General features: G+C 41.8%; 1 protein-coding gene across 3 annotated transcripts in view; it reads right to left on the reverse strand.

Moving 5' to 3' along the window:
• Positions 1–12,186, reverse strand: part of CLVS1 (clavesin 1) — a 100,852-nt gene that overhangs the window by 60,495 nt on the left and 28,171 nt on the right. Inside the window, exon 1 of one of the 3 annotated variants that reach the window (XM_087707019.1) lies at positions 180–480. The exons of the other annotated variants lie outside the window; for them this stretch is intronic. The gene's annotated coding sequence lies outside the window, so the exon portion shown is untranslated. Of the gene's footprint in view, positions 1–179; positions 481–12,186 lie in introns of those variants that run through there. 3 annotated transcript variants of the gene reach the window in all.

Genomic DNA, 12,186 nt, shown 5'->3' on the forward strand with positions numbered 1-12,186 from the left:
AGAACAGATGGATTGCAGACAAGAGCTGTCCACAGAAGATAGTGCTGAAACGCCGCAGCCATGGCATTGCAACAAAAAGAGAGAGAGAGAGAGAGAGAGAGAGAGAGAGAGAGAGAGAGAGAGAGAAATGGGAAAAAACAAAAGCTATTGCAAGAACAGAAAAGATGCATCTCAAATACCTTTAGAGTGTCGTAAAGCTCCACCCTGGATGTGGTTCTTGGCTCATCGATAGGGATGAGTGTAAGACAGCTTTCGCTCTTTGCAGCCTCAACAGAAGATTTCTCTAAAGAACTGTGAATGAGCAAGCTCTGCCTCCACGGGGCTATGCATTTTTGGATTGGATGAGTGTGTGTGTGCTTCTCCATACGGCAGCAATCATCCCTCCTGGGTCCTAAAAACCTTCTGTCTTCAATCCAGTCTTATAGCAGAAGAACACAATGCACATATGACAATAAGATCTCGCCTGTCTGACAGATGATTCCAGAAATGTCTTCCTGATATGACATGCTGAAAACGATATAGGAATATGTTAGGGAAAAGAAAAGAATGGAGCCCTTATGCAAAAGAGGCTGATGCTGCAATGCTGAGTATTTGTGTGTATTTATTGTGAAAGCTAAGGCAATTGGAGATATGATCTTGAGAAAAGATATTTGTATAGCCGCATGTTATGAAGAACACTAATAAAGCTGGAAAAACCACCATCTGTGTAGTAACTGTGTGTTCCCAAAGGATGTATTTTGCTCAGCACCAGCTATTTAAAATGTCATTGAAATTCAGCATGTTGCAAACATTTAAATCTCCATAAAGCAGCTTCCTTTTTTCTCAGTGAGGAACTTCCAGGTTATCACCCATACAATCTGATTGAAGAATTGTATATTATGAGCTTAATGGTCTCATATATAAAAGTAGAAGAAATGCAAGGAGTTACTACAGGAATATATTTTCAGCTTCGTCCAAAATCAGAATTTACTGGTGGAAATCTAACTAATTTACAGGGTAGCATCAAGGAGCTATAATTCCCATATATTACACAACAACAATGAAAAATATTCCCATACTCTAAATAACATTGCTAAAATCCTTATTATTTGAATGGGGTGTGTGTATTGTGTCTGTGGACCACAAATCCCATCTACTTCTAGTATTCAGGACACATTCCTGGTCTCAAATATTCTTTAACTTTAAGTTTGTATACATTGCTTTAAACTGTAACCAGTAGATATTCAGGATTCTAAGGTAGTATGGGAACTAAAGTTGATCCTGCAAGCTGGATGACTGTTGGAAGCTACACTTAATTAAATATTATTTGGAGTTAGGTATATGGCCCAAATCTCAACTATAGCAGAACAACAGTTAGATTCACACATTATGATAAGCTACTGCTAGTATTAACCAATGACTGCTTAAACAAGCATACAATTAAGAAAATAGGGAGGAGGAGGAGGAATAAGCTTGAGTTGAGTACCATTATGTTAATACATAATTTGCTATCCAGTATTTTAATTCATTATTGAAATATGTAGCACATATGAAATCAGTATGCTAGTCCTTCATTCTCTAGACCAGCAGCCCCCAATCTTTTGGGCAGCAGGAACCAGTTCTGTGTAGAGAGGTTTTTCCGTGGACCAAAAACATAGTTCCTTGTGCTGCCTGCATCCCACGGATGGGGCTCTGATTGTTTGCGTGGCCTAGTTTCTGGCATACCACAGACCAGTTGGGGACCCCTGCTCTAGACTAATGGAATATATTTGTTACTCCAACACAGGGTTTAAATTCAAATTATTCTCCAAACACTGGGGGAAACTAACCAAAGAGAGAAGCAACCTAGAATTAAGGAGAAATTTCCTAACAGTGAGGACAATTAACCAATGAAATAGCTTGCCTTCAGAAATCATGGGCACTCCATCACTGAAGATTATTAAACTAGACAGCCACTTATCTGAAATAATATAGATTCTCCTGCTTGAGCAGGGGGCTGGACTAGAAGACCTCCAAGGGCCCTTCCAGCTTTATTCTATTCTAACAGGATGTAATGTTTCTACCTCATCTTAAAAGTGCCAGATAAGTTGGGAAACACCCAAATGACTACACTATACAGGACATATATGCAATGTTTCATTTAGAGTCTATGAAATATTTCAGTGAATTATAACCATATCATACCGTGGTGGCACAGTGGTTAGAATGCAGTACTGCAGGCTACTTCTACTGACTGCCATCTGCCTGCAATTTGGCAGATCTCACCAGGCTCAAGGTTAACTCATCTTCTGTTCTTCTGAAGCAGGTAAAATGAGGACTCAGGTTACTGGGGACAATATGCTGACTATGTAAACCAGTTAGAGAGGGCTGTAAAAACATTCTGTATGTGTAACTTTTTGTGAGATTGATAGTTAATTTGTATAAATTTGATTAATAAATAAATAACATATACCTACAATAGGATGATCACTCTTTATTTTTTTCTGATGTATTATATACTGCTGGCTACCAACCATGGAGATCTACAGGTAGGACAAATTATAATGAAAATTCAGTCTGTTAAATACTTGTGCTATGATTTTGTGTTGCAACTGCATATGGGGCAGAATTTCTAATATAGATACCAATTGATATTGTGCAAAAAACCCAACATTTAGTGGAAATATCTATGTACAGAATCCTGCAAACAGTTTCTATTTTTCCCAGGATCCTTTGCTCTTTTTAATGAGCTTGCTATATACTAGTATACTATAAAATACTCATATGAAATAAAGTACTTAAGCATCAATTATAATACTACAGATTTTTGTTTCATTTTACTTTTTTAACATTGATGTACTCTGCCAAATTCTACTCTCATATTTTTTATCTTGAAAGCTTAAATGAGTTGCTTACTATACAGATGGCATTTGACATTCACCTGAATACATCATTCTTTGAGAGAAAATATAGGTAGGCAATTTTGAATCTTGTCAAATATATGCTGCATATATATTATATTATGGTAGTTTGCACTATCGGCCAGATGTTTAGACTTGATTTGGCAATTAACACCAGTGAGTTGGGGGGTAGTTATGTTTAGGAAAATATTTGTTTGGAAAAACAAATGCTATGATCTTAAGAAGTGTAGTTTGAAAGACTACACTTATTTGAAGATAATGTTTACAGAGATTTTTTGGAGTTTAGTCATCTTCTTTTCTTTTACATAAGTCACTAAAGCAAATGATAATAAGGGCTGGCTTCTTCTGAAGCAGAAAAGGAAAGAGCCATGGTGGCACAGTGGTTAAAGTGCAGTACTACAAGCTATTTCTGACTGCAGCCAGCAGTTCAAATCCCACAAGGCTCAAGGTTGATTCGCAAGCTTGATCCTTACGAGGTCAGTAAAATGAAGACCCAGATTGTTGGGGCAATATGCTGACCATGTAAACCGCTTAGAGAGGGCTGTAAAGCACTGTAAAGCAGTATACAAGTCTATTGCTAAATGTTTCATTTTGTTGTCAGTTTGTTGTAGTGATGTAAATAATGGCAGTCTATGCTTCAAAAAATTTGTTAGGTTTCAGATAGATACAAGCAAACATCTTTTTGCTATTCATAAGAACTCAAGTTTTCTCAGGCTTCTACCACAGCTTGAAAAAAAGATGCTGTTGCCTTAATGAAGTAATAATAAAAATATTTTCAATGAAATGTTTAAAGCAATTATATATTTTTTCAGTCTGTCAGGGGAGTTTGAAAAATCTCATAACCACTGTAATAAATAGCAAATTGATGTTGTATTTACACAAGATTCAAAGCAATCCTGAATTACTTGTGAAGCATCTACTATTTTAATAAATAATTCAAACATGTATAATTATATATCTAGAATTTTCAAACCTAATTCTGTAGCCTCAAACTTTTTTTTCTTGTTACTGTAGAATTATAATCATGAAACATTCATTGGAAGATATGTTGACATTGTGCTGCATAAAATTATTCAACTCATACTTTATAGGACTTAACATTACCTGAAACACATGTTTTCCTTTCAGAAAACAAGTTATGATTATAGTATGAAGAGTGGAAAATACTTTGTTCATCTGACTAGAAATAAAGCAGTAAACATTATTTCCATTGCTTTTATGCAAATGTACAGTATATCATATAACCTTCCCTTAGAATAGCTGTGAATTGAAGAAACTCTTTACCTTAGAGATGGACTGACATATAGTGGATGACATTCCAGTATGATAATAGTATCTTCTGTGATATTCAATAATTTGGAAGTTTAATTTTGGATTTAGAGTAACAGTAGAAGGCTAATTGTCATCCCTTGCTTTCATTCATGGGAAAGGTGTAAAATCCTTGAACAGATTTTGTGTTGGGTGATTCCTTAGTTTGTGTTTGTGCCTGCTTCTTCTTTCCTTTTTCCAGAATCTTTAGTTTTCTTGAAACTTCACACCCTAAACTTAATAGGGGTAATTGCAAATTATGGGGGAAAGAGCCTTAAAAGCTAAAAAGGCTGTGCATGAACCCTAACTAAGTCTAAGTCTACTACTAAGTTTTCGTTACTATTACTATTAATCTTCTCATTGTTCCTATCACCCATCTCCTCCCACTTATGACTCTATGACTATAACTTTTTTGCTTGTATCCTTATAATTTATATTGATTGTTTCCTAGTATGATTTGATTGCTTATTTTTACCCTGTAACTATCATGAGGTGCTGTCCCTTATGATTCATGATGAATGTATCTTTTCTTTTATGTACACTAAGAGCATATGCACCAAAGACAAATTCCTTGTCTGTCCAATCCAGGGGTGTGTTCCTGCCAGTTCTAACCTCTTATATAGAAGAGGTTCCACAAATCTACAGTGCCGTTTAGAACCAGTTTCAGCTCCCTCGCCCCGCTTGTCCGCACATCATCAAGATGAAGAACGAGAGGAGGAATTCTGGGAGTTGAAGTCCACAAGTCTTAAAGCTGTCAAGTTTGAACACCCCTGGGCTTTTTTTCTAAAGGGTTAGGGGTGCAAGGGTCTTGTAACTTGACAGCTTTAAGACTTGCATGCTTCAAATGTCAGAGTTCTGAGCCAACATTTTGGTTGCTAAGCAAGAGCGTTGTTTCACCACATTTTACAAGTTGGCCACACCCACCCAGTCACATGAATGCCAAGCCACTCCCACTCAGTCACATAGCTGGCAAGCCATTCCCACAAAGCAGGTCACACGTAAAGAAGAGGTTCTAAAAAAAATTGAAACTCACCACTGGTCCAATTGCACTTGGCCAATAAAGAATTCTATTCTATTCTATTCTATTCTAATCCTAATCTTTGTTTTAGTTCTCTACATTTTAATGCATTGGAACAGACTGATGGCCTTCCAGTGCTGGAATAAGATTCTTGTCAGTTTCTAATGTGGAATGGTGGGAGGGGAAGACAGTGACCCTTGAACTGACCTGAATGCTGCCACCTTCCCTACCCCTCAATGGATTTTTTTACATTTGTATTGGTATGGTCCTCCCACTTGCCTGGACTCATATTTCTGATTGAATGATATTTTTGTATTCTATTTAGCATTGAACAAGAATAGGATGTCCTTGCCAGATAAAATGATTCAGAAGGATTATCAGAAGGATTTTCTCAACTGAGATTTTTTGTTAATAGAAAAGAGCTAATGCTCTGATATACCTTGCTGCTCACACTGATGGGTTTTTGGCACGTCTCCTCCCAAGCATATCTGTATTCCCCCCCCCCCCCCTCAGATTGAGTTGAAGCATCCTCTGGATGCATTCATGGCATTTACTACCCTGTTACCCTGAAAATAAGATCTCCCCAGATAATAAGCCCAATCAGAGTTTTGAGTCCATGCACTAAAATAAACCCTCCCCCCAAAAATAAGCCCTCTCCAAAAATATTGCAACACAGCAGCAGCCATGAGTTGACCATGCTTGCTGCCTCCTGCACCCCAAAAATAATAAGACCTCCCTGAAAATAAGGCCAAGTGCTTATTTTATGAGTCAAAAGAAAATAAGACCCTGTCTCATTTTCAGGGAAACACGGTAAGTTTTACTACTTTTAGCAAAATTTAGTAATTTTAGTACTTTTAAAGATTTTGCAATCCATTCAGCTATTGGGCAGATTGGAAATGAATGAATAATAACCCCTTTTACCTTACAATTATAAGTAATATGGTTCTTCCTCTGAAACCTCCCAATTGTGTGGCTACCTCCAATAATGTTCATGTCCTTTTTATGTTTGGAACATGATACTTTACTCACATGGAAAGGTAATTCATTGGAACACCTATATATGTGTGAGCCAGATGTTTGTGACAGTTCTCCGGTCTCGATAGTAGCAAGGATTGCCTGCTGGATGGTGCGGGAGCTGTGGGAGGGGTTATGGGGTCTACGGTTGCGGGGGAGGGCCGGAGCATTACGGTCACTATGGGGAGGGGCAGGTATGACAGGAACTTCAGGGCTGGCCATTACCAGGGAAGGAGGGTTCACTACATCACAGAGATCCCTCCTTCCGGCCCTGTTAGTTCCACTCCAGGGCCAGGTGGCGAGAATTGTCAGGGCCCTGGTCTCAGGCTGTTGTTGCTAAATGCCAGGTCTGTGGTTCACAAAGCTCCCCTTGTCCGGGACCTAATTTTAGACGAGGGGGCAGACCTGGCATGTATTACTGAGACCTGGCTGGGCCCAGAGGGAGGAGTCCCCCTCACTGAAATGTGCCCAGAAGGTTTTCAGGTGCTTCATCAGCCACGACCTCAGAAAAGGGGTGGGGGAGTGGCTGTCATCGTCCGAGTGTCTTCAGTTCCTCGTAGGATCCCTGCTCCGGAGTTTGTCGGGTGTGAATCCCTGTTGATGAAGCTGGACCTTGGTGGTCAAGTGGGTCTGTTGCTAACGTACCTACCTCCCAACAGCGTTGCAACAGCCCTTCCCTCGCTCCTCGAGTCAGTAGCTGAGTTGGCGGTGGAGTTCCCCAGACTTATGGTTCTGGAGGATTTCAACCTGCCTACAATTGGTGAACGCTCTGATGGGGCACAGGAGTTCATGGCTTCCATGACAGCCATGGACTTGACCCAAGTAATTCAAGGTTCGACTCATTCAGCGGGTCACACACTTGACCTTGTATTTCTTTCGGAGCAGTGGAGATGTGATCTAGAGTTGAAGGGCATTAAAACCTTGCCCTTGTCATGGTCCGATCACTTCCTGCTGAGGCTTGACTTTTGGAAGCCAATCCCCCACTGTAGGGAGGAGGAACCGATTAGGTGGTTCCGCCCCAGGCGCCTGATGGACCCAATGGGGTTTCAGACGGCGCTTGGAGAAATACCTGACACTATCGTCCACAATCCGGTGGAGTCCTTAGTCGCTGCTTGGAATACAGCGGCGGCAGGGGCTCTAAACCAGATTGCCCCTTTGCGACCTCTCCGAGGCGGCGGATCCAGGAGGGCTCCTTGGTTCACCGAGGAACTCCGGGAGATGAAGCGCCAAAAGAGACGCCTAGAACGCCGCTGGAGGGCCAGTAAATCTGAGTCAGACCGAGCACTGATGAGAGCCTTTATTAGAGCCTATCTCGTGGCAATACGGGCGGCGAAATGTTCACACTTTGCCGCCCTTATTGCATCCGCCGAATCGCGCCCAGCCGCCTTGTTTAGAATAACCCGCTCCCTCTTGAAAGGGAGGGATGCGGGTGACCCTCTACAGGGTAGAGCTGAGGAATTTGTTCAGTATTTCACAGATAAAGTCGCTCAGATTCGGACAGAGCTGGACTCCAATTGCACGATACCAGCCGAGGTACCGGGGGAGGGTCTTGAGCATGCTTTATGGATTGAGTTTCAACAGGCTTCTCCTGATGAAGTGGACAAGGCCATGGGAGCGGTGAGTGCCTCCACTTGTATACTGGACCCGTGTCCCTCCTGGCTTGTCTTGACCAGCAGGGAAGTGACACGCGGCTGGATCCAGACGATTGTGAACACCTCTCTCCGGGAGGGAATCTTCCCACCCCTCCTAAAGGATGCGGTGGTGAGACCCCTACTGAAGAAACCGTCTCTGGACCCAGCCATTTTGAGCAACTATCGTCCAGTCTCCAACCTTCCCTTTGTAGTGAAGGTTGTTGAGAAAGTGGTGGCCTCGCAACTCCGACGGTCCTTGGATGAAGCCGATTATCTAGACTCTTTTCAGTCGGGTTTCAGGCCTGGTTACAGCACGGAAACTGCTTTGGTCGCGCTGATCGATGATCTCTGGCGGGCCAGGGATAGGGGTCACCCCTGTATCCTTGTGCTTCTTGACCTCTCAGCGGCCTTCGATACCATCGACCATGGTATCCTTCTGCGACGGTTGCAAGAGGTGGTGGTGGGAGGCACCGTTTTGTGGTGGTTCTCCTCCTACCTCTCGGACAGGTCGCAGGTTAGTCGGAGGGCAGAGATCGACCCCAAGGCCCCTAAAGTATGGGGTGCTGCAGGGTTCGGTCCTGTCCCCCCTCCTATTTAACATCTACATGAAGCCGCTGGGTGAGATCATACGCCGGCACGGGATTAAGTATCACCAATATGCAGACGATACGCAGCTGTATCTGTCTGCCCCGTGCCAACTCAGCGAAACAGTAGAAGTGATGTGCCAGTGCCTGGAGGCTGTTAGAGTCTGGATGGGAGCAAACAAGTTGGCACTCAATCCAGACAAGACCAAGTGTCTTCTGATGTTCCCTCCCAAAGATTGGCTAACTGTTCCATCTCTCAGGCTGGGGGGCGAAATTATATGCCCCTCAGAGAGGGTTCGCAATTTGGGAGTCCTCCTGGACCCACAGCTGACTTTAGAACACCATCTGTCAGCTGTGACCAGGGGGACCTTTGACCAGGTCCGCCTGGTGCACCAATTGCGACCCTACCTGGATCGGGAAGCCCTTCAGACAGTCACTCACGCCCTTGTGACCTCAAGACTGGATTATTGTAATGCGCTCTACATGGGGCTGCCCTTGAAGAGTGTTCGAAGACTCCAATTAGTCCAGAATGCAGCCGCGCGAGCGATTGTGGGTGCACCAAGGTACACCCACGTTACACCTATCCTCCGCGAGCTGCACTGGCTACCTATTAGCCGCTTCAAGGTGCTGGTTGCTACCTATATAGCCCTACATGGCATCGGACCTGGGTACCTGAGAGACCGCCTCCTGCCGATTACCTCTCTCAGACCAATTAGATCGCACAGGTTAGGTCTCCTCCGGATTCCATCTGCCAGCCAATGTCAGCTGGCGACTCCCCGGGGGAGAGCCTTCTCTGTTGCAGCTCCGGCCCTCTGGAACAAGCTCCCTGTTGAGATCTGGACCCTTACTACCCTCCCGGCCTTCCGCAAAGCCACCAAGTCCTGGCTGTTCCAGCAGGCTGGGGGGAGCTGAGAAGCATCTACCTCCACGGAAATTGTGAATGTTGGTTTTGTTTTTAATATGTTGTCTTTGTCTCATTTCCCCTCTTTCCCTTGTCTTTTGTGAGCTGCCCGGAGTCCTCCGGGAGTGGGCGGCATACAAGACAAACAAACAAACAAACAAACAAATAAATAAATAAATAAGGAGAGCTAATTCTGTGGATTTAAGGCATTTAGGAGATTTTTCTAGGGAGACCTATCCCTGAAAGAGAAGAGACAGTTCCAGAAAATGGAGTTATCGTGAGGAATGGAAACTGATTATACAGTTGTCTGTAAGCTGCTTTTCTATTCATTTCTAAATGCTGCAGAAAACATGCTAGCTTTCCAGATTCCAGGTGCTTCCCACATATGTGTCTGCATTCTGAAGTGCGATTTTGAAGCGGCATCTCCAAAAACTGTTTGAGCTTTGTAAGATTCATGAAGCTTTATTTAGAAAACATCATAAACATATGATCATTGCAAATGAAACACTTTATGTTGATGTAAATACACATGCACAGTTTCAATTTGTCTGAATGCAGCGGGAACAGTAAATAATTTCTGCTCTTGAAGGATTGGATTATATCGAGGTTTGTGCCACTGAAATGAACAGATGGAGGACATGACCCTTTTTGAAAAAAAGCCATGCAGTTCATACAATTGAGGTTGAATAGCCTCTGTGCTGAACAGAATCAGACTGCCAGTTTTTCCCATATAAATCATAGAAAATCAATAAAGCAATACTGATTTACCCCTCCTAAGGAATGATTTGTTTTGCTTCCCCTACTCTAGGGACAAATAAATGTGCTACTGCAGCATACTAACACAAAATAGGACAGGAAATGAAGGTGATAGTTCAATACTGAATCTCTTTCCCAGTGTTTTAGTTCTTCCAACATTTAATTAGAATAAATGTATAACATGCATCAACAGAAATATTGTATTGATGGAAGTAAGGTTATAGTATACAAAGTGTATTTTTGCATAATATATAAGATGTACAATCTAGTTCTAAATATGAGTATATGATCTCTTCCACAATCACATTAGCTGCCATTCAAATATATTGTTGTACAGTCAGTCACCCAGAGTCATTGGGTATGAGATGGTTGGCAAATAAATTTAACAAACAAACAAACAAACAAACAAACAAATCTTGGATTCAGTGCTGGTCTTTTTTTTTTTTTAAGCTCCCTGGTATATGAGACACTTTACCATATTTTCCAGGTGCAGACTGGAAAGTCAAATGGAGTTTTTGCAATTGCCATTTCCATCTTAGACATGTTGTTTTAGTCATTACAATTTTTAGGATTTATTTTTAATTATTTAATTTCTATGCCACTTATATTATTTTACAGATAACTCAAGGCAGCATTTATTCATCTTCATTTGTCCAGACAGGATGTTACACACTGGGTTTTATTAAAATTGCTAAAATTAAGTTGTTTTAAATCATCCTGAGATCTGAGTGGCAATATGACACTGGTAGTGGAAGGAACACTGATGGTGGTGAAGGGAACATTGTGGTACAAACAGCTTTCAACTTTATGAACTGCTCAGCTTTTTCATTACAGTCAGGAAAAGAAGCCAAAGCTATAATAGAGTGACATTTCACTCTATGCGTTTGCCTGAAAAATAAATGGACTGTTTAGATCAACGTTTCTCAAACTTGGCAATTGTAAGATGTGTGGACTTTAATTCACAGAATTCTCAGCCAGCACAACACTGGTTTAGATTATGCTGTCTGTCACCTCTGATCTGCTCAGTTTTGGGAGAAGGTTTCTGCTGATGAAAAGAGAAACTTTTGAATTGCTCCACCACCAATTGGATTGGAAAGGAGGTGGAGCATAGTTTCCAATAAAGTTTAGAACTCTTTTAACAGCTGTTGCCACTGGAAGCCCAAAAGCCCCTGTTCCTTTTTTCCCCAACTTTATTAATCTTGGGTGGGGGGGGAGAGATATGGAGATAGGAAAAGCATGTGATGCTTGGTGGAATTATGAAAGTTCACAAGACCAGAAGGAGAGAGGGAGGTTAGAGTGGAATATAGGTAGTCCTCAGTTTAGGACCTTGGTGACTGTACAGGTAGTTCTCTAGCCCCACCTCAGTCACATGACTGTACTTCAGGCACTTGGCAACGAGGCCTCATTTATGACCATTTGCAGAGTCCTGCAGTCATATGACCATGTTTTATGATGGTTTTGCTGAAACCTGGAATTTGCTTTCAATTTCCGGCAAAACTGAACCCACAGTAAACCATTGATTTCCTTAAGGTACATGGATTTCCAATCATGGCGATTTACTTAACAACTGCTTTGAAAAAAAATCATAAAATCAGATCAGTCACATGATCAACCAGGTTTATGACTGTTGTGAGTTACCACCATGACGAGCAGGCTTCATTACACTCATAATATGTAATTATATAAAGTGTTAATACCACTTTATAATGCCTTGGTAAGGCCACACTTGGAGTACTGCATCCAGTTTTGGTCTCCACGATGAAAAAAAAGATGTGGAGACTCTAGAAAGAGTGCAGAGAAGAGCAACAGGATAATTAGGGGACTAGAGGCTAAAATATATGAAGAACGGTTGCTGGAATTGAGTATGTCTAATCTGATTAAAAGAAGGACTAGAGATGACATTATAGCAGTGTTCCAATATCTCAGGGGTTGCCACAAAGAAGAGGGAGTCAAACTATTCTCCAAAGGACCTGAGGGTAGAACAAGAAGCAATGGGTGGAAACTAATCAAGGAGAGAAGCAACTTAGAACTGAGGAGAAATTTCCTGACAGTTAGAAGAATTAATCAGTGGAACAATTTGCCTCTAGAAATTTTG

Source organism: Thamnophis sirtalis, unplaced genomic scaffold (genome assembly GCF_051295495.1).
Source record: "Thamnophis sirtalis isolate CommonGarterSnake01/CBP01778 unplaced genomic scaffold, rThaSir2_p1.2 scaffold_2, whole genome shotgun sequence".
Taxonomy (NCBI): domain Eukaryota; kingdom Metazoa; phylum Chordata; class Lepidosauria; order Squamata; family Natricidae; genus Thamnophis; species Thamnophis sirtalis.